Below are 22,167 nucleotides of genomic sequence, written 5' to 3' on the forward strand. Positions count from 1 at the left end.
TCAAATTTTAACTGTCCTAAACAAAGGGGATTCCATAATTTCATTTGAGAGATTATTCCACACCTAATTCATCTCATTAAGAAGTTTTTTTTGTGATACTCAGTAAAACACTTCCCTTTATTGCTATCTATTTTCTCCCAATTCTATCCCTTTATATCATCCTAAAAACAAAGTCTTTGGAGTTTATAACCTTCAAATACTAGCTGCCCCCCTCAACCCATTAGTACCCACTTAGGGCTTGTCTACATAGTAGGTGATGTTCTCTACAGGGGTGTGATTTTGAAAGTGCACTAATGTGTTGAACATTAATTGGTCCACATAGACCCTGGTGTAGTGCTGTTTGAAACAATACTATGGTTACAGTGCACCAGTAAACCTTTAGTGTGCACCAGTAGGGTCTATATGGACCAATTAACACAACACGTCAATGTACTTTAGAAATCACAACCCCATAAAGTACATTACCCCATTATGTAGACAACGCCTTAGTTGTCATTTAACCAAGTTGTACCGGCAATCATATTTAGCTATAGGTATTTGCATACTTGGGGAAAAAAACCCACAATTGTTGTTTGCAATGTTGTTATAGCCATACTGGTCCAGGTCAAGGTGACTGTGGTAATATCTTTTATAGAACCAACCTTTTGTTGGTGAAAGAGACAAGCAGAGAATTGTGTAGCTCAAAAGCTTATCTCTTTCACCAGCAGAAATTGGCCCAATAAAAATATTTCCTCACCCACCTTATCTCTCTAAAAACACCATGCATAGCTAAAACTGTGATTAAAAATGTTTAATGCTCTATGAACTTGTAAGTTTTCACATTAGAGAGACCTTTGCCTGCTGGGGACTCTAGTTCCTCATGGTAACAATTTTAGCTATGTAATAATCTTCTGCTTTTTCCCCAACTGATATTGCGTTGTCATATCCCCCCATAAATATATTTAATAAAAAAGAATGATTCTATGGAAATTAAACTTTGTTGGAATACAAAATCTTAAATTTTAATTGAAAACACAATAATGAGTACATATATCATGGAATTTTGTTTCCAATCTAGTTTTAATATAAATTAGAAGAAAATAAATGTAAAAAAATGCCCAACCACACAATAATTCTGATTTATTTCCATATTTTGTGCTTCTTTTTCTCTGCCTTGTTATTTTAGAGCAATGTTTCATCTATTCCTCTGCATTCTCTCTATTATTTACTCAATGTTTTATTTATTTGTTGGAGGCAGAAGGCAATGAGAGCAGACACAGTTTATCTAGAAAATAGCCAAAAGATTGCAACCAATTTTAATTGACCGTAACATGATAACACCTTTAAGGCAACAGGTCTTGGAAGCTGTTGAATGATGAGAGAAGGAGCCAGTCTACATCCTTTAGTAATCTTATTTTTTTATTATTTGTATTGCAGTAATGTGCTAGATGTTTTGCAGAGGAGTAGAAGACAAGGTCTAGTCATCAAAGAGCTTACACGCTGATTGTCCCCATGTAGCACTCTTTTTATTCTGCTGGTGGCATAAACTTGGCCTTAAAGTCAGCATTACCACCCATGGGCAATCATCCCAGTGTATGGTAGAGTTGGTATGAAGCCCTTTACAGCACCCCTCTTCCCAAAGCTGGTGTAAAGGCAGAGACCAGGGACAAAGGGCATGGCTTTTGTGTACCCTTCAGCTGCAACAGCAGACTTTTGAGATGATTGGCTGTCAATGTAATTTAGAGCAGCCTGAAGGTTACTAGCAACCTGCTGCCTTTGCACTGTATCTCTCTCTCTCTTTTTGTTTGTTCAAGTTTTTAAACTTAGTTTATTAAAAAAACTAAAAAAAAAAAAAAAAAGCAGAAATAATGTTGGCCTCTAACCTTTATTCTTTTGCTATGAGAGCAAAATCAGGCTTTTCCTATTCAACATATTACAGTTTAAAATTTAAACCATCCATACCAAAGAGTGCTAATATAAAGGAAACACTGAATATAATCTTAATAGCTGCCTTTCTGGAAGTAATTAAATACTAGATAGTTCAATTGTGGCTACAAATCTGCTGGAAATATGCTGACACATAAAGGGAGTGATTTAATTAACTTTATATAGTAAGACTGTGCAGCTCCAGGAACAAAGATTGCAACTGTAAAGCTATCAATTGTAGTTTATTTTCTTCTAAGCTGTAGATGGAGCCATAACATAATAAATACTTTCTTGTCAATATCATTTTGGAATTTTGTATTGTAACAGGAATATGTTTACAAGGTATTCTGCATTTGTACATGACCATGGCTTTAAAACACACTATGAACTATTTGAAATACCAAATTTCTTTATTTTCTCAATATGCTCTTTTTTTTTTTATTATCCCCAACAAAACTACAAAAGCAAAGAAAAACACTTGGTATTCAATTTTCATTCTGTCCAGCAATTACCACTACTAATCTAACTTTCTTGTCTAACAGTTTCTCTGCTTCAGGGCATCTCCAGGGCTATCAGTCCAGCACAGGATAGCAAATGCATTTAGAAAATTAAATCCAAATCTGACTGCATTTATTTATCTCCTATACCCATTATTCCTTTCTTAATATCATGCTAAAGGTAAGGCACTGGCATCTTATGTGGATTTTACTGTATTATATATAAAATATACAGCTGTTATATGGATTGTTCCATTAGAGAGGAAAATATTGACCCCATATGACTGAAAGATGTTTGATGAAAGAGGAGCTATTTATAGGAGCAAATATTTCTACAATTATCATTATGGCTAATAATACAGTTTGCAAATGTAATGATCCCTTCCCTTCCTGGCCTCACCTTTTAAAAAACATCTTCTGGCCCACTCCCAAAAACAAATAATCAAAAACCTCCAAAAAACATTCTTTATGTCATATTCCCCAGTCCTTTTGTTCACTCTCAGTCAGGGTCCCATCCTGCAAGATTCTGAGATCCTGACTAAGACTTGAGATTCCACATGTATATAGAGGAGATAGTATTAGTGGATCCAGATTCAGCATTAGGGACAGAGCAAGGGGCCCATTAAGACAAGGGATTTCTAACCTCCAGACACACTTTTTTATTTAAATGAAGAGAACTCTGATAGCAGGGAATCCTTTATACTTTCTTTTCACTTATTTGAAATACATATAGCCAGCCTTTTTTGTGTGTTTTTAAATTGAGTTTATGACTCATATTCTCGTCTGGTAAATGAGAACTGAAGTTTTTACTAGCATAAATAGTCCAAAAAAGTGAATTTCTATTGCACAGCCAATTGTAAAATTCTCAGTTCATGTTGTGTTGCCTAGTTACTTAATGACATGTTATTTCAGACTTGGTAACTTAAGTGAATAGCCAATGCTGTGTGAATTGGATACATTAAAACTGGAACAAAATTGGAACTATTGGTTAGTTTAGTTACACAAGTTACAGCCTGGAATCAATGATTAATTATATATTTGATGTTAATAATTGCAGTTTGGATTGCAGATCAAGAATTATTTACTGATGAAATTCAGAAATCATCTTCTTTCTTCCTATATCCCTATTCAGTAGCCTTGTTCCAAAACTCATGATTATACACCAGACTGTCATGCAGACTAGCCTCTCTGGGTATGTCTACACTGCAATTAAAAACCTGCGGCTGGCCCATGCCAGCTGCCATGGGCTTGTGGGAATCAGGCTAATGGCTGTTTAATTGTGGTGTTTAACCCAGAGCTTGGACTGCAGCCCGAGCCCGAATATCTACACCCAAAATCTAGTAATTTGAATATCTTAGTTTTAAAATGCTAACCAGCCCAAAGGATGTGCCAACAAATTCAGTGTGTGTGACTATGTGATCTGCCTCTTACTTGTTTTATATTGCATTCCTGGATGTGATATGCCCCCAGATACAGAGAGGGTACAATGAGAATTATTTCCCAGGCTAACTGTTGGAAAAAGTCTTGTAATTTATAAATAGGTAGCTTGTAATTTTGAACACTTAACATAGCTCTGCAATTAGGGCCCAGACCAAGTATGTGAGCTGGGCAAGTCTGCAAAGTCTGTGGAAAGGAATAGTTCCCACCAGACCACAGAGGGATAACACAGCACAACTCTCTGGCAGGCATTGAAACCTCATAGCTACAATAACCACCTCTGCCTCCCAGCTTCATGGTGAAATTAAACTAGTGGCTCTACAGCCTTGCGTGGCCGGCTGCACCCAGGCCCTCCTTCCTGCTAGGTACTGGAGTTACTATTTAAAATTATTTGTTAGCAATCAGGTGCCACAATCAAGATCTAAGCTTCAATGTGGTAAGTGCTGTACAAATATATACAAAGGCATTGTCTTTGTCTGAAGAACTTATGAACATGTGTATTTACTTAAATTATAAATATATGAAGTACAACTCAGACACTGGTTTTGTAGCCAATCTGACCTTCCATGCACATGGAGAGGCTGACTGGATTTGCCCCACTGAGTTTCATAAAATGGATTTTATGAAAATAATCATTTTATTTGTTAAGGAAGGCTCCAACTTTGTGGGTATCTTTAAAAATAACAGGATGGGCCAGGATTAATTAACCAACTTTTTTAAAAGCACAACCAAACTGATGCAGGGCTGATCCTGCCTCCCTTGCTGAGGTCATTTAAGAGTTTTGTGTCTGATTTCAATGGCAGCAGAAGCAGTAACACACTTCAGAAAGTTCCTCCTGCATTTAACACCTCTCATTGCACCTGAGAACTGAGGATGTCTAGTATTTCTGGACAGTTTGTCATGATATTTTCCCTACTACATTTTTCTGTGATAGACTGTTCAATGCTAAGTTTTTGTGCTTTTATTTTGTTTTGTTTTTTAAAAAAATATATAATAGTAACATTTGTTTTTTGCTATTCAGGCTTGCATAAAAAACTAAAATGATTATCCAATGTAAGATTATGGAAAAATTCATTATTGATTTATTGCACATTTCCTCACACAGTCAAACTAAGGTCTGATCACTACTCAAGGAGAAAAGCCTACTTGGCAGTGAATATATAAGCAAATTTCGAAACATGTGGACGTGTGCAGCTTTTGGCGATAAACTAAGTGATAGTCAAAATATAAAACAATATGTTGTTGCATCTAACAGTGAAAGGGAGTGGAAAATTTCAATTGTGACTTTTTCCATTTTAGGTATCATTGTAAGTAGAACAGGTAAATATAACAAATCTCTCCAATATTTGGAATTATTGTGCATTTTCCTTTCTTTTCTTTTTGTTTTGTTTCTGTTATAAGGAAATTGTGGACACTTAGTTTACTGCAGGTACAGAAGAGGATACTATTGTACAGCACTAGTACAAAATGAATCTTCTGCTGATTGGCCTAGCCAAATCTGTTTTTGATTCATATAATTCTTTTGGGTGAGATATAATATCCTGCTTCTGAGTGCTTGTGTCTATTAAATATCCCATCACACTATTTTTAGGAGTAGGGTTTTTTATGTTGTCTTTTCTACCTTCCTTAATTTCTCCCCCCATTTTCATTTGGATATAGTATGTCTTTAACTTTCTGTTCTAAACAGTTTTGGGCTAATCAGAGAGCTTCTATGTGCTAACCCAGGGGTTTAGCATCATGGTGGTAGGTGAAATGATCCCTCTATATCCCTACCTAAATCAGAGGATTGTGAAGTTTAATCAACCACACTTCTATAAAGTGCTCTAAGATCCTATACTAAGTGATGTACAGAAGAGGTGCAGTTTATTTGTTCAGACTCACTAATTTAGCTGTATTTTATTGTTTGAAAATAAGGCTATCAAATAATATTAGTAAAACTATCATATTAGCTCAGCAGAGATCTGTCCTCTGTGTAAGGGTTCAACTGAGTACAAATTCTGCCCCGAAAAGCCTCTGGGGTTGCTAATCCTGATTTGGGAAGTATTTAGCCACAGGGTGTGGTCTGCAGATGGACCTGCTTCCACAATGGCTATACAGAGAAAATGGCTAACTGATTATATGAAAATGCTAACAAGCATGAGCAGGGAGTCTTCCCGCATCCAAAGAAAAGGGGCTTTTCTGAGGTTAAATTAAAACATTAATATGAGGAAACTATTGCTCAAGGGCACATATTCACCTTGATCAAAAGGACTCCAATGGAAGAAAACAGAGTATTTAAATAACGAACAGAATCCTTTTGCCTAATCCTCTGCATGTGTGCAGAGTAGTTAATCCATTTTTTAGCAACATTAGAAATCAGATTAACTGTGACTCGCATGGATAATGTGTTAAAGTCTGAACTGAAGATGTGCTTGAAGAACACTGATATGTATCCACATGGAGGAGACTGACTTACAATACCACAGTGGAATGCAAACCCTGCTTTTCTGTTAATGCTGGCCATAGCACTGCAAACAGCCATTCTCAGGCTCTCTGTCATACTGAGTGATACAAGCCTTGATGTGGATTTGGACATGGATATGCATGCTTTGCTTATGCCACACACACAGCCATGTATTTAACTCATTCTTAACTCAAGGGGATATATGCAATTACTGTTTGGACAGTAACTACTAAGTTACAGAATAAAGGATTTACATCCCTACCATATTTTTTAAAAATACAATATTGATATCCCTTCATATGTTTACACTGCCCTGCTGAGAAGTAAATTTTCAGCTAGAAGCCATAATGAAACAACAGACCTGTGTGTTTATTCCCCCTCACTGTGGTGTGTTGTGGTTTGTTTGTAATCAGTCAAGAGAGCATAGAGACAAGTTTTTACATTCATCTGATAGCTGTTAACACATAATCTAGACCTCTCACTGCCACAATCCTGGATAAATATGTACTGCCATTATGTCTTCCAGACATCACAGGTTGAAGGAAATTAGCTCCATCTCCAAATTAGCAGTGTAGTTCATCTATAACAGTAGCCACCTTCTGGTATAATCTGGTGTAATCCTGCGCCATGTGTGCAGCTGGGCCAGGAAATAAAGACCAGTCTCTTACCAACATCCTGTGTATCATACCTTTCTTATACCCTCTATTCTCATTAATCTGTTTCTCCATGTTTCACTTTCCCAAAGGCCAAGGAAGCCTCTCTTTTGTATGGTTTATATACCTATATCTCTTCTGTAATCTTCCATGGATTGGGCAGATCAGCTTTCAAGAGTGATTCTGGCAGCTTTAAACACATAGGTCTGAGACCCCTTTAGCAGTCAATATGCCTGAGTTACACACCAAGAAACCTTAGATACCTAAACTTGAGAAACTTTCAGGACATTATAGAAGGATAGACCTGTTTAGTTATATTAAACAAACAATACTCAATATATGCTTTCTTTAGGAAAGAGAATGCTAAAAGTGTTATTGGATATAAAAACCTTCCTTGGGGAACTCATGTGTACTCTGAGGACAGATCTCTGTGAGGAATCTTCTGACTGAAGGGAACAACTTGTCACACTCAAGCCAAGAAACTCCCATGTTCATATAGCAGGTAGAGGTCTTATTGATCACTGTAAATATATTTTTGACTATTTTGCCTGTTTTTTATTTGTTTGTTTAATAAATAGTCAGAAGGAATTATGTGGACGTGAAGGGGAACAAGAAGGGTTTCTACAGGCATGTTGCCAACAAGAGGAAGATTAGGGAAAGTGTGGGCCCCTTAGAGAATGAGGGAGGCAACCTAGTGACAGAGGATGTGGAGCAAGCTGAGGTACTCAATGCCTTTTTTGCCTCTGTCTTCACAGACAAGGTCAGCTCCCAGACTACTGTATTGGGTGGCACAGAATGGGAAGGAGGCGAACATCCTGCAGTGCTGAAGGAACAGGTCCAAGACTATTTAGAAGGATTGGACACACACAAGTCCATGGGGCCGGATGCAATGCACCCGAGGGTGCTGAGGGAACTGGCTGAGGTGATTTCAGAGCCATTGGCTATTATCTTTGAAAGCTCGTGGCAACAGGGGGAGGTCCCTGAGGACTGGAAAAAAGCAAATATAGTGCCCATCTTCAAAAAAGGGAGGAAAGAGGATCCAGGGAACTACAGACCGGTCAGCCTCACTTCAATCCCTGGAAAAATCATGGAGCAGGTCCTTAAGAAATCCATTTTAAGGCACTTGGAAGAGAGGAAGGTGATCAGGAACAGTCAACACGGATTCACCAAGGGAAAGTCATGCCTGACCAACCTGATTGCTTTCTATGATGAGGTGACTGGCTCTGTGGATGTAGGGAAGGCGGTGGATGTGATATACCTTGACTTTAGCAAAGCTTTTGATACTGTCTCTCACAGTATTCTTATCAGCAAGTTAAAGAAGTATGGGTTGGATGAATGGACTATAAAATGGATAGAGAACTAGCTAGAGCATAGGGCTCAACGAGTAGTGATCAATGGCTCCATGTCTAGCTGGCAACCGGTCACAAGCGGAGTTCCCCAGGGGTTGGTCCTGGGGCCGGTTTTGTTCAACATCTTCATTAATGATCTGGAGGATGGGGTAGATTGCACCCTCAGCAAGTTTGCGGATGACACTAAGCTGGGGGGAGTGGTAGATACCCTGGAAGGTAGGGATAGGATACAGAGTGACCTAAACAAACTGGAGGATTGGGCCAAAAGAAATCTAATGAGGTTCAACAAAGAAAAGTGCAGAGTCCTCCACTTCGGAAGGAAGAATCCCACGCACAGCTATAGACTAGGGACCGACGACCTAGGCAGCAGTTCTGCAGAAAAGGACCTGGGGGTAACAGTGGATAAAAAGTTGGATATGAGTCAGCAGTGTGCCCTGGTTGTCAAGAAGGCTAATAGCATATTGGGCTGCATTAGGAGGGGCATTGCCAGCAGGACGCGGGAAGTGATTATAACCCTCTATTCGGCATTGGTGAGGCCGCATTTAGAGTATTGTGTCCAGTTTTGGGCCCCCCACTACAAAAAGGATGTAGACAAGTTGGAGAGAGTACAGGGGAGGGCAACAAAAATGATTAGGGGGCTGGAGCACAGGACTTATGAGGAGAAGCTAAGGGAACTGGGCTTGTTTAGTCTGCAAAAGAGAAGAATGAGGGGGGATATGATAGCAGCCTTTAACTACCTGAAAGGGGGTTCCAGGGAGGATGGGGCTAGGCTGTTCTCCGTGGTGGCAGATGACAGAACAAGGAGCAATGGTCTCAAGTTGCAGTTGGGGAGGTCTAGGTTGGACATTAGGAGAAAGCTTTTCACTAGGAGGCTGGTGAAGCACTGGAATGGGTTACCTAGGGAGGTGGTGGAATCTCCATCTTTAGAGGTTTTTAAGCTGAGGCTTGACAAAGCCATGGCTGGGATGATATAGCTGAGGTTAGTCCTGCTTTGAGCAGGGGGTTGGACTAGATGACCTCCTGAGGTCCTTTCCAACTCTAATATTCTATGATTCTATGTTTGAACACCCCCTCCTCTATTGCAATAAAAGTTCCATGGACATGTAACATCACCCACCTGCACTTGGATAATTCTTTCTAGCAGTGTATTGATGAAGCATTCCATCAACACTGCTCAATAAGGCATAACTTTTTAATGGTGAGTGTAATTAACCATTGGAATTTACCCACTGGAACAATTTACCAAGGGTAGTGGTGGATTTCCCATCACTGACAATTTTTAAATCAAGATTGGATGTTTTTCTAAAAGATCTGCTATAGGAATTATTTTGGGGAAGTTTTATGGCCTGTGTTATACAGGAGGTCAGACTAGATGATCACAATGGTCCCTTGTGGCCTTGGAATCTATGTTCCCAAGGAATGGACAAGGCAAGGAAGCCTTCTTTTGGGAATGTTTTGCCCGATAATGAAAGCAGTGCTACCCCAAATCATGTCCAGGCACCTACAGCAGCTCATGGAGGCACTAACTGAAAGACTGGTTGACTTTGGTACATAGCACTTCAAGAGCTGAGGTTGCAGGATGGATGAATGGTGTCTTGAGGAACAGGGGTCTTGTGTGCATAGACACTGTACAAGGAATAGCTAAAATTAAAGCAGAATGTTAAAAAGCCATTCTACTTTCTCTGCTTTTGGTTGCCTGTATTTGTATTCAGCCATGAACCATCCAAGGATTTTTGGCTTGCATCTGATAAATGGGCCAGCTGGATTCTACAGGCTGCATAGGATGTGCGTCAGAGCAGGACCCAAAATATTTGGCAGCCAGAGTTTCATAACCTGTCTATAACCATGTATCATCTAGATTTCCTCAGGAGTACTGTTTCCAGTATATACACTATGTTTATAATCTTCTCAAGGACACTCAATTACCATTTGGGTACAGTTCCCAGCCACTAGCACGTTAGGAAATCAACTGAAGTCAACAAATGTTGCTCTGACAAACTATCTTCAGCTGTATGGGGGAAGTGAATTGTGTCCCTAGAACTAAGACACAAGACATGAAACAGATGGCTGGTTTTATGCAGCCTTTTGTAAAAAGATCCTAGGACAGGGAATTAGAAGGCCCAGAATAAGCAGACAAGCAACCAGGATTGCATAACCTCCTTCCCCTTTGTTGCCAGTTGAGGCCTTAATAGTTTTTTTTTTTTTAATTCTATTTTTGTACTATGGATACCAGAGTAGAGACTGATGGTAAAAGAGCATCTAGGAGTGGAGATCATTCTGGTAAGATAAACCCATTTGTTGGTGGTGGCTGGTCTCATCTTGCCTTTAAAGCAAAATATATAACATGAACACAGACTGTGAAAAGATTGCATAAAAAATAGAGGCAAACTTGTGATAGTGTGAGATGTAAGTCCCAATAAATAAGATCTTCAAGAAGAAGAGCCCTGAGACTGTCCCGGATTAACACACTGAACATGCTGTCCTTTTGTGCAGTGCCCAGTAACAAAGTATTATGTAAAATGCACATAGGGCAATTTACACATGCACTTTAGTGTGTTTCTGAATGCCTTATATCCACTGGAAGACACACTTGTTGAAATCTCTCATTTTAAAACATGTAAGGTAATCGAGTCTGCCATAGTTTCAGAGGACTGATTTTGAATTTTGAAAATGCTGATTAAAGCATATTCATGGATTTCTTGTATTCTAAAATTTCTGAATACCCGCATTTAAATAATAGACTGCATAAAAATCTTCATAAATGGGTTTTTACAACCTTATATTAGTATTTAGGAACCATTTCAAAAACCAAATTTGACATAATAGATACACAACACTATTCTTGAATGGGAAAAAATGGCCCCTAAGCTAGTTTTATAGAATGTCTGTTCTGCCTTTTTGTATTATAGCAGGTCCCATTTATTTTATACATGTATGTTAATAGCTATAATGAAAGTATAATTTTCTTGTGTGATACTGAGGAAGCCTACTTGCTCAAAGCAGAGCAGGCACATAACCCTTAGACACATCATTCCAGGCCCTAAGCTATATTCCTGCCCATGTCCAAACAGCTTAACAAACCCTTGCACTTAAAATTTTAAAAAGTCTTCCATTTACAACCTCACTCTCCAGTTCTCGAGAACAGAAATTTTCCAGCAGTACCGTGCTAAGGTTCACTGAGTACACCTGCCATTCCAGGGGCATCTGGCAAGCAGACATACAGATCTTCAACAACAGCTCACCTTAACTCTGTTCCTGGGAGTGGTGCAGACTTGCCACTCTGTACGTATTCTGGCACACCACTAAAACACCATCATTGATATTTAGGCCAGCCACCAACCCATGTGCCTCCTCCAAACTGTAAGAAATAAACAAAGGAAATGCCAATCAGTTCCAAGAGAGATGACTAGACATCTATCTCCAATTGAGTGCAATCCACAAATAGCTATGTCACAGGGGTCCAAAAGGGATAACACCAGGAACTCAGCCTCACTGATGAGTTGTCCAACCTGTTCTGCTTTAAAGAAACAAACTGCTCCCTCCTTCACCCATATCTTCTGTTCTTCTCCATGGAACTGGGTTTGTGGTGAAAGCAGAGAGAAGGTCCAAAAAGACAACTGTAGGCTGGTGGCACGGTCCAGCCACGGTGTTGCGACCCTTCCGTGGGCCCAGGCTCTGAGGAAGGCCACAGCGCCTTTGTCTAAGGGAATAAGCTCCCGGCTTTATGAGTCTTTAGCCCTGGCCCCCAGGCAGGGCGGGCTTCCCTGGCAGTCTGTAGCCCCCTGGCGGGGCTGGTAAGGAGTCCACGACCCCCATCTTCCAACAGGCAGAGTGGGCAAGCAATTTATTGCCCCCGGCCCTCAGGCAGGGCGGGGCAGGCAAAGTAGTCTTTAGCCCCCGGCACTCAAGCAGGGCAGGCAAGCACAAGCGATCTATAGCCCCCGGCCCTCAAGTCGGGCAGGGCTGGCAAGGCAGTCAATAACCCCTGGCCCTTCAGCAGGCAGGGCAGGGAAGCAGTCTACAGCCCCTGGCCCTCAAGCTGGGCAGGGCTGGTGAAGCAGTCAATAGCCCCCAGGCCCAAGCTGGCGGCGGGGTAGGTAAAATAGTCTAGAGTCCCTGGTCTTGCAGGCAGGTGAGGCCTGTAAAGCTTGGTATTCCCTGGAATGCTCAGAGGAAGCCAAGCACTCCCGGGGTAGTTAGGAAAGGGGGGAGAGGGATGCAGGCCCACCCGACTCCACTGCGTCCCAGCCCAGGGCCCCATCAGTTGCAAAGTGATTTGCCACTGAGTCAGCGGGGATCCAGCCACAACACGCTGACTGGTCCAACCCCAGATTCAGCCACTCTACAGTCAGCTGTCCCTGGGCTCCTTCCTCCCACCCTGTCCCTGGGTACCTGTAGCCAGTCATCTCCCTCTGGGTTGCTGGGGTAGACAGGGAGCTGGAGTCCTACGAGTCCCTCACCATTGACCGGTGGCAGGTCCAGAAACTCCTCAGGGTCATCCACGGAGGCCAGCTCCTCCAGATCCCAGGGGGTCCCCTCTGGTACAGAAGGCTCAGTCTGCTCTTGTGGGTCCCCAACATTGGGCAGCTCCTCCAGGTCAGGGCCAGCCTCAGGGGATTTCTCCCACTCAGCGGTCTCAGGTAGCTTCTCCCAGCTACTAGGGCTTGGCAGCCCTCTCCGGTCACTTGGATCCGGCAATCCAGGCAGACTTTGGAGGCTCCGGTCAGTTGCTCCAAACAGCCGCAGGGCCTGGGTCAGGCCTAGACCACAGCCTCTGGGAAGACAGGTCTGCCTCTGGCAGGAGCTTCCCCCTGACTGAGCTGCTGGGCCAGCCTTTTATACGTTGCTTTCCTGCCCTGGCTCTGCCCCTCTGCTTCTGGGTTGTTTGGCCTGCAGGGCCTGGTTCTGCCCAGTAGGGGCATCGCAACCCTTCCTCAGGCCCAGGCTTCAAGGAAGGCCACAGCGCCTTGCTACAACACCACTCCACTTCCAAAGCCCACAAGTAGTCATGAAAACACTGACAGCAATGAGGGTCACCACCTGTGACTATGGATCTCCTGGATGCTAATATATTTAGAAAATAAGAGGGCATTATCACTTCATATGAATATCAGTCTGAGATACAGTTGGGCCTTGTAACTTACTTGTAACTGTATATTCCTCCCCATAGAAACAAAAATTCTCCTCAATTGTTCTTTCTGTATTTATGTCTATTTTAAAGCATACATTTTACTTAATACCATAAATACAATATTAAATAAATAAGAGCAACTGGATTGGTATGAGGGAGTTCCTTGTGCTGTACTATATCTACAAGGCACCTCTGTAAATTGAGCAATATTTATATATAATATACATAAATTAGGAGAATGAGGAATCCATTTAGTCAGCACAAATGATATCAAAATACTGGAATAAAACAGGTGATATGGCAAGGGACAGGGTGTTTTTTGTTTTATTTTGGTCCAATAAAAACTTTCCTTGAATTCTTTCTTCTTACATTTCAAAACTACATTCTTTTTTGGGAAGGAAATACAATAAGAATCAAAGCAAGAAACTACATTAAATCAATCTCTAGCCTCTCACTATGTAGGCTTCAGGCTATGTTGTACTTTTTCTTTTAAATATCTCCATGTAAAATCAGATGTTAACTCTCTGAGTGAACCCATGTGCAAAGTCTTTTTTCATCAGATTAATTGCTGTGCAGCAACAGGCAGTTGAAAATGTTTCCACTTACATAAGGTATTCATGACTTGCCTGAAAACTTCACATTATTGCAACTACTTTTCAGTCAAATACTTTGCATCTAGTGAAGAGGGGAAAATTAGCAACAAGCTTTAATGGAAAACTCCAGTAGAAATATATTGACATACATAGAAATTTGTTTCTTGAAACAGGACCTTTCTATTAATTTGACAGATGGGCTTTTGCCTTGCCATGCATTTTAAAAAGCAGCTTTCACCCTGGGATATGTCAGCATTGCCCATAATAATAGCTCCATTTATCTTTGCTTTCATTAATATTCTCTTATTCTATTTTTGTTGCCTTTCATAAGCATCAAATTCAGGGCATGATTATGTGAGGCCTTAGTGCATAGAACTACTCAGTGAAGACCTCTGTTCAATGTGAAGCAGCAGTAAAAAAATCCAAACAAAATGTTATGTTTTATAAAGAATAGTATGAAAAATAATACAGAAAGCATTATGTCATCATTTATTTATATGTGTACACGCACACACACATAAAGTGGTATGTGGTATAAATCCATACCACATATACTCAGTGATATAAATATATTCAGTGGTATGTCTTCACTTCTGGTCACCTCATCTCAAAGGGATATACCAGCAACAGATGAAGTTAAGAGATGAGCAATGCATATTAAGGCCAACAGAAAACAGAGGAACTGTTTATCTTAGAGAAAAGATACATGAGAAAGGATGTGATAAAAGTAAACGAAATAACAATGGCTTAGAAAAGGTAGACAGAAATTTCTATACACCTTATCTTATAATACAACAAGAGAACATTGAATGAAAATAAAAGGTGGTAAATTCAAAAGTGATAGAAGAAAATACTTTTAGATACAATGCACAGTTTGACTGTGGAACTCATTGACACGAGGTATAGAGAGGCCAAGAGCTCAGCAGGATTAGAAAAAATTAGACATTTACATAGATAGCAAGAATCTTTCGTTAAACAGTAATTTAAAAAAACAAAACAAATAACTTTGGAAGGGATATAAACCTCCTGCTTTGGGGCTTTAGCCAGCCTCTAATTATTAGGCGGTAAAGAAGAACTTTTCCTTTGGAGAAGACAATCTTGTGACTGACTGCCTACTGTATTATTTTTATCCCCTGGTATTAGCCACTGTTAGAGACAGGATACTGGACCACATGGAACCCTGGCTTGACTCAGTCTTGGAATTCATATGTGGAGTCTCTTTTTTTATTAAGCGTAAATATGTATATTCTATGTTTGTAATCTTCTCAAGGAGACTTCATTTGCATTGGGTACAGTTCACAGCCATTACCATGTTAAAAAATCTATGGAAAAGAACCTTAGCGATTCGAACAGAATATTTGCTTTCCTTACAGCTGACATAGTCTGGGCCCCAGCTTTCTTAATATCATTTATTATTACCGTTTCATCTTTTCTGTCTTTAGCAGTGAGCTGCCTCTCAAATAAGCCATAAAACCAGGGGTCTTGACTATGCTGCATGTTAAATACTACCTCTGGCCTCTAAAAATTCCATGACACTTTTTTTGTTGTTTAACATACAAGGAATGTTACACTTGTTTTCTTGGCCAAATTCCACACTGAGTAATTACAAGGACCATGTAAACCCTGTAGGGTTCGATTTGTGAATTGAACTCTGCAGTTTACCTCATGGGTTTGAAAGCAAAACAACTCCATAGGTTTGCATTTAGGCTCAGTTTCAATCAACTTGAATCTTCAAGAGAAACCACTCATGGCTGACTCCTCCAACAACAACCTCCACCAAGACCCTGGAAAGCTCACAAAGATATTTAAGGAAAGAAAATATGATTTCTGGGGGAATGGGCAAATTTAGGTAGGCTGCAATGGTGGCCAGTTGTAGGAAAAGGAGGTGCACTGGCTTTCCAGCTATGTGAACAACCTGAGACCATGTTTGCTGAATTTTTGTGAGCTTGGACTGAGGCTCACAAACAGACTGAATCTGACACAAGACTATGTACTTTTGTAGTTGGAACTGATTTTTTTTTTTTTTTGCATAGCTCTAGCTATTACTTTCTACCTACTCATATTTCCCCTGCAGCTTCAATTGGGACGAGCATTTTTATCGCTCTCTCCAACATTCCATTCCACAGTGTTGCTGTGCCACTTACTATTGCCATATTTCATCTCAGAGCTTCAGTACCCTTGTGTGTGAAATGATTACTATGACTATGGGAGTAGATTTTGAAAGGCACAAAATGGCAAGTAGGTGCCCAACTCCCGTTGGCCTTTTATGAGAATTTTGGCCTAACTCCACTTGCTCCTTTCAAAATCTCCCCGTTTGCTTCATGGTTTGTTAATGGTTTTAGGGTGCTACTATAAACGCACAATTAGATTACTTTTATTATAATTTGAGAATATTGTTATTTTATAAAAATACCCAATAGAAATAAAAGTATTTGAAATCTGGTAAAACAATAATTTGGTATCAATTGTCATTTGTGGGGAATGTTGTGCGTGGCATGATTACTAAATAATTCAAGATCCCTACAATGCAAATTGTTCCCATAGACATATAACTTGAAAACATAAACATTGGCAATTGTTTTGTTATCACTGTAGCTATTTCAAGTACAATTTGTGTGGTACAAATAAGAACATGTACTGACATTCTGACTCATGATAATGCTTTGCAAACTTCTCAGAAGTTTGTCCTATCAGCCTTTAAGGAGTGTATTCATTTAATGGCTTGCAAGTGTGCAGTTTGTTTTTAATAACGACATTTCTCAGGAAATATCCAAAGGTAATTAAGCTGAAGTATCTCTTCATCAAGTAGTGATTCATATGATAGAACAAAAAGTCAACTTTAAGGTACTATGAAAAGGATTCTTTTTTAACCGAGTTGTGTCCCTTTTAAAAATTTCTTTATGTGTAATAAAGAAGGTCAAAAATATTTTCTTAAAACACCCCAAATACAACCTGGAATTTCAAGTCTGGTCCTTCCTAGAGGTCTTCTTAGGGATCTCTAAAATGTCTATTGTGAGCTCTCATACTTCAACTGAAGGGGTGTCAGGGATGAAATCTGTAAAAAAGACCCCCTTTTTCTCAGGTGTTCTTTAGGCATTGCAATTAAATAAGTGTTAAAAAAATCAAAGCTCTTTAGTGGTCCATAATAATCACCATCATAATTCATGGATGCTGATTCTCTGCCAAGTGACAGAATATTAAACTTTTATAATCTTAACACAAGACTAGGGCCAAGAAATAAGGTTCGATCTTTCATAAGCATTTCTGTGTGTCACATCCTTATTACACAGCATATCTAAAATTCACTTTCCTTTTCAATCAATCAAGCAATCTTCCATCTTTTGTCTCATGTGATGTCAGAATTTTACGAATTCTCCAGTCAGAGTCATTCAGATTGACAAACCTGGAATTTCTGTTGTAATATGTAAACTGGAAAATAATTACTATTTAAATAAGGCCTTTTCAGAATTGAGGTTTCAGGCACCCTGCGCTAGCCACACAGGTACAAAACACTCAGAATAGACATACCATACTGGTTTAAAGCATTATTTACACTTGTGCAGCTTACCTCAGACCCACAGCATAACATGAAGGGTAAGCTGCTCAAGTGCAAATCACAGTATATACCAGCATGTCTACGGTAAGGAGTTGCACCAGTGTAGCTACAGCAGTGCCAAAAAACCCAATGCATTTGTTCGTTCGGCAATCCCTCGATTTTGAGGATGTTCTCTACCACAGGATTTACATATGAGTCCTGAGATGACTCAGGAGTCCAATCCTGGAACCAGAGATCTGCCCGCAATACTTACAAACATTTCCCAGCGAGTCAACTGCCTGCTGGAAGAAAGTTCTTCCTTTTTTCTTCCTTCTCTCTCTTTTCAGCTTCGAGGGCAAGACACTTCTCTTCAAAGCAGGCCACTGCGTAATGGAGGATATGGCACCATTGAGGTCGATTGGTGGCTTGCTTCTCCCAGCTTATGATGTCCACATCAGTTTTCTTGAGATATGCTTTCAATTTATCTTTGTAGCGTTTCCTCTGATTGCCTTGAAATCTCTGACCATAGTGAACTGAGAGTAGAAAGGTTGTTTTGGGAGGCGAAAATCTGGCATCCACACACAACATCCAACCCAGCTTAGTTGGTGCATAAAAATAACTGCTTCAATGCTGGTGACATTGGCTTCAATGAGGATGCTGGCATTAGTCAGGCAATCTTCCCACTTGATGTGAAGGATCTTCCGGAGGCATCGCTGGTGATACCTCTCCAGACTCAAGGTGTTGTCGTTAGGTCACCCAAGTCTCGCATCCACAGAGAAGTGTAAGAATGACAACTGTCTTATAGACCTGAAGCTTGACGTCCTTCCGTAAGTCACAATCCGTGAAAACGTGTCAGAGCAATTTCCCAAAGGAAGCACTTTCAAACAAGGCCTTAATTAAACAATATATACTGACCATCTTAAAGTGCAGTTCTGTGCTGAAAAGTGACTGTAAAAATAAGATTGTGGGTTTAAATTTATTGCCCTTCAATGATTCCATTTCAAATTTGTTCACTTTGCTAATTAAAAGATGTTTTTACTAAATGTCATCCCTGCAAACTCAAGTGCAAGGCTAGATGAAACAAACTGATGACTATTTTACTACTTAAATTGCCATAGAACTAATCATTGGCTTTGACATGTCCTCTGAGCCTATGAAAGCTTCACCAGCATAAGTTATGGTTTACACTATTCCAGCATGGCTGCATTTGGGGTTTGCATTGATGCAGCTATTCTATGGTTAAAAATCCCATTGTTGACAAGATTTCTGAAGAGATTCAAGCCTATCTTCCTGTTCTCAATTGAATGCATTTTCTTCCCCAAATATCCCTGGTGTACATACCCCACATACATCTCAGGAGTTGCAAAAAATATTATTTCTAAAATTTGGATTTAAGGTTAATAAAATTACTGAGTCTCTTAAGTTTTCAAATAAAATATTCTGTATGTACATGTCATACAAGGACAGTAGGGGGCAACTTTTCCCCACAAGTAATATTTTATGTACTCTGATATAGAATATAATGATAAATAATGGAACAGAATAACTTACAGTATTTACCAAACTCACTGTGTGGTCTATAACAACTGAGTAAATGCAAGGTTTCATTTTTAAATTCATGTTTTGTTATCCAGGCATGTGCTGAGGGAATAAGTGGTTTAAATAAAAGAAAAAAGTAACGTAAGACAAACAAAGAAACTGCAATCTAAAACCCTGTTAGAAATGAAGGAGAAGGAAATTTACATCCCTCCAGTTCACTGTTACAGGATTTGTATTAAACTGAAAAGCAGCAAATCTTTCCACATTTACATTTTGATAAGCAATTCTCCCTTGGAGAAGTGAGTTCTAAAATTTGCAGTTTGGGGGTATGTTTACACTGACAGCAGCAAATTCACCACTGTCAGTTCGATCTATCCAGATTGATTGAGCAGAAGTGAAGAGCCGCTCAATCGATCCGGAAGTCGATCTATTAAAACCACCTCCAAAAAAAGCGTAGTGCTGCGTCAACGGGTGCTGCGTCAACGTTGGCACAGCGTGGCGGAGACGGCGCAAAATGGATGTTATGAAGTTGATGTGAGTTACACAAGCTACTCTGCATAGCTTGCGTAACTCCCGTCGACTGCTGCTGTATTTTGCTAGCAGTATAGACCAGGCCTAAGACTACAAAATCAGAACAGGAAAAGAACGCCCAGAGTTAATATACCTGGCAATGTTTTCTCTTTCATTAACATGAGATTAGTATGCAAAATCAGAATGACTATATTTACCAATAATCAGGATGCAAAGTCTGTATGATACTGTACACATTGAGCTAGATCCTACATCAACAAAGAAAAGGAAAGGTTTGCCATTAATTTCAATGAGTACAGGATCAGGACATGAAATAATACATTTTCCAAACTGCTTTAGTCCTTTGGTATATATTTACATTTTCTAGATTATAGAATATAGGATTTTATAGCACTACCTTTAAATTTAGAGTTCACTGGTAAAATGGCAACATCTTTATTTGGGGAGGGGGGGCGCGGTACGGGAGGACGATCAGGGGTTTATTATTGCAGCTATTTTCCGTTTGAAACCTGCCAATTAGCCTGCACAAAATGTTTGTAATTAAACCACAAACCGGTAATTATTAACCCCAAACTACAGTCAGCTTTGGTGAAACATTCACAGAGAGTGATAATTATTCCAAGGATGAGTTTTAAACAAATCTGGACAAAATAATGGTTTAAAGTGAAAGCTACGTAAATCTTTGAGCCAAAATCAGGTAAAAGTTGGCAATTTCAACTTAATTTTAGGCTCCCCTTGAATGTAAAACTCAGAGTAAAATTCAGGGGATGAGAATCTACTTTGAAAACGAAAAATAAGTTGCACAGTGGCACTCAATAGTGTCCTTTTCACTAGTTCAGCCAGAAGTTATAGACTTAAAGCAGGAATCACTGGATAAAATTCTATGGTCTGTGTTATGCAGAAGATCAGGCTAGATGATTATAATGGTCCCTCCTGTTTTAAAAATCTATGAATGAACTATGAACTCCCAATCCCACACCTCCTTGCCCCAAGAGACCTATTCTGATTATATTTACAGCCCAACAGCTTTAAAATGTTTATCTGAACTCTAACTCTGACATCCCTGAAACTTTTGAAGTGCAACAAATACAAAGCTGTATACCTGCTACTATTGCTACAATGAAGGGACAGTGAATATTTTAACAGAATCTCCCTGCTGCTCACCCCGCTTCTAGCTTTTAAACTCAACGATAACTACTTGCTGCTGGAGGAATGCAGAAGCCTAATTTCTACATAACCATAATTAATTCAAATAATTTACATCACTTCTCTGCTGCAATGCATTTGCCTATTCAACAAAAATCACCAAAAACAAAACAAAAACTTCACTGTGGCTTTTCCTGTGTCCTAAAACATAGGGCCAGATTCTGCTCTTACTTACATCTATGCAAATGTGAGTGATGCTATTGAAGACAGTGCAATTATTGTATTTGCACTGGTGTAACTCAGAACAGAATTTTCCAACAAGCTCTAAGATTTCTGAAACATAAAACTGCTGTTGCAGTTAGCATAGTCACAACTGTATTTTTTCTTCACAACTAGAGTATTTAACATAAAAAACAAGGATTAGTGGACAGGAAACACCTGTAGCAGTGGCTGAATTGTGGTCTACATTTAAACGTAAATATTCCATGAGTAGAAGTGTAATGGATACTGACAGCGTAATTTAAAAACAAAACCACTCAGAAATATCACAATGAAAAGAAAATAAATTCATTTTTAAGAAGTGTGTCTATCTCAGTGTCTATGCTACCAGATCCAATTTTAGCAAAAGCTAATAATAACAACAGGGACAAAACTAGAAAAAGATATACTAACTACCTTATACTATCATTTGTACAGTCTCTGATTTTCTTTGTCTTGAAAGATGTAGTGCTGCTTTGTCATGAAATCGAAAGTCCTGTAAATGAAAAAAATGTTAGTTAATTATTTTCTTTCAGGGACTGACCCTTTCTCCAATCCGAGATATTAGGACTGAACTTCATTTCCTTCAAACCTCAGAAGCAAGTCGTATTTATCCGAGAGGTTCTGGGGTTTGGCTATGCCCCTTCTCTGCCCTGGAATCAGACGAGTACTTCCAAAGTTGTATAGAAACTCTTCATTTCTATAAGTTGATTAAATATTAATTTCTTAATAGTAACACACCTTATTAACTATATGCACTGACTCAGAGGCCACCATGGAAATACCTAAAGAAACTCTGTTGGGTGGGACTGAATGGGGGGGAAGATCAGTTCCAAAAAGGGAATCATCAGGGAACAAATTTCCCATTGTGCAGCCTGGCTGCTCTCCACATCTAAAACATTTGGAACCTGGCAAACAATAAGGAAAATCCATATGCATGGAGAACGATTCAGACATTAGAGCACTAGCCTGGAAATCAGGAGATTTAGATTCAGTTCCTTGCTCTGCCACAGGCTTACTTCGGCAAGTCACTTACTCTCTTTATGCCTTGGGGATGTTAGCTCTTCTTTACTTCACAGGAGTGTAGTGAAGATAAATACATTAAAAACTGTGAGGTGGTCAGATATTACAGTAACACAGGCCAGATAAT

General features: G+C 39.6%; 1 long non-coding RNA gene across 1 annotated transcript in view; it reads right to left on the minus strand.

Annotated features, from left to right (window-relative positions):
- Positions 1-22,167, minus strand: part of LOC137155182 (uncharacterized) — a 37,862-nt gene that overhangs the window by 11,417 nt on the left and 4,278 nt on the right. The window contains exons 2-3 of the long non-coding RNA XR_010920375.1: positions 21,435-21,513; positions 11,527-11,642 (exon numbers count right to left, since the gene is read on the minus strand). This is a non-coding gene — a long non-coding RNA (uncharacterized lncRNA). The remainder of the gene's footprint in view (positions 1-11,526; positions 11,643-21,434; positions 21,514-22,167) is intronic.

This window comes from Emydura macquarii, unplaced genomic scaffold, assembly GCF_026122565.2.
Source record: "Emydura macquarii macquarii isolate MOO-44397 ecotype Brisbane River unplaced genomic scaffold, CSIRO-AGI_Emac_v2 contig_295, whole genome shotgun sequence".
NCBI classification, from domain to species: Eukaryota; Metazoa; Chordata; order Testudines; family Chelidae; genus Emydura; species Emydura macquarii.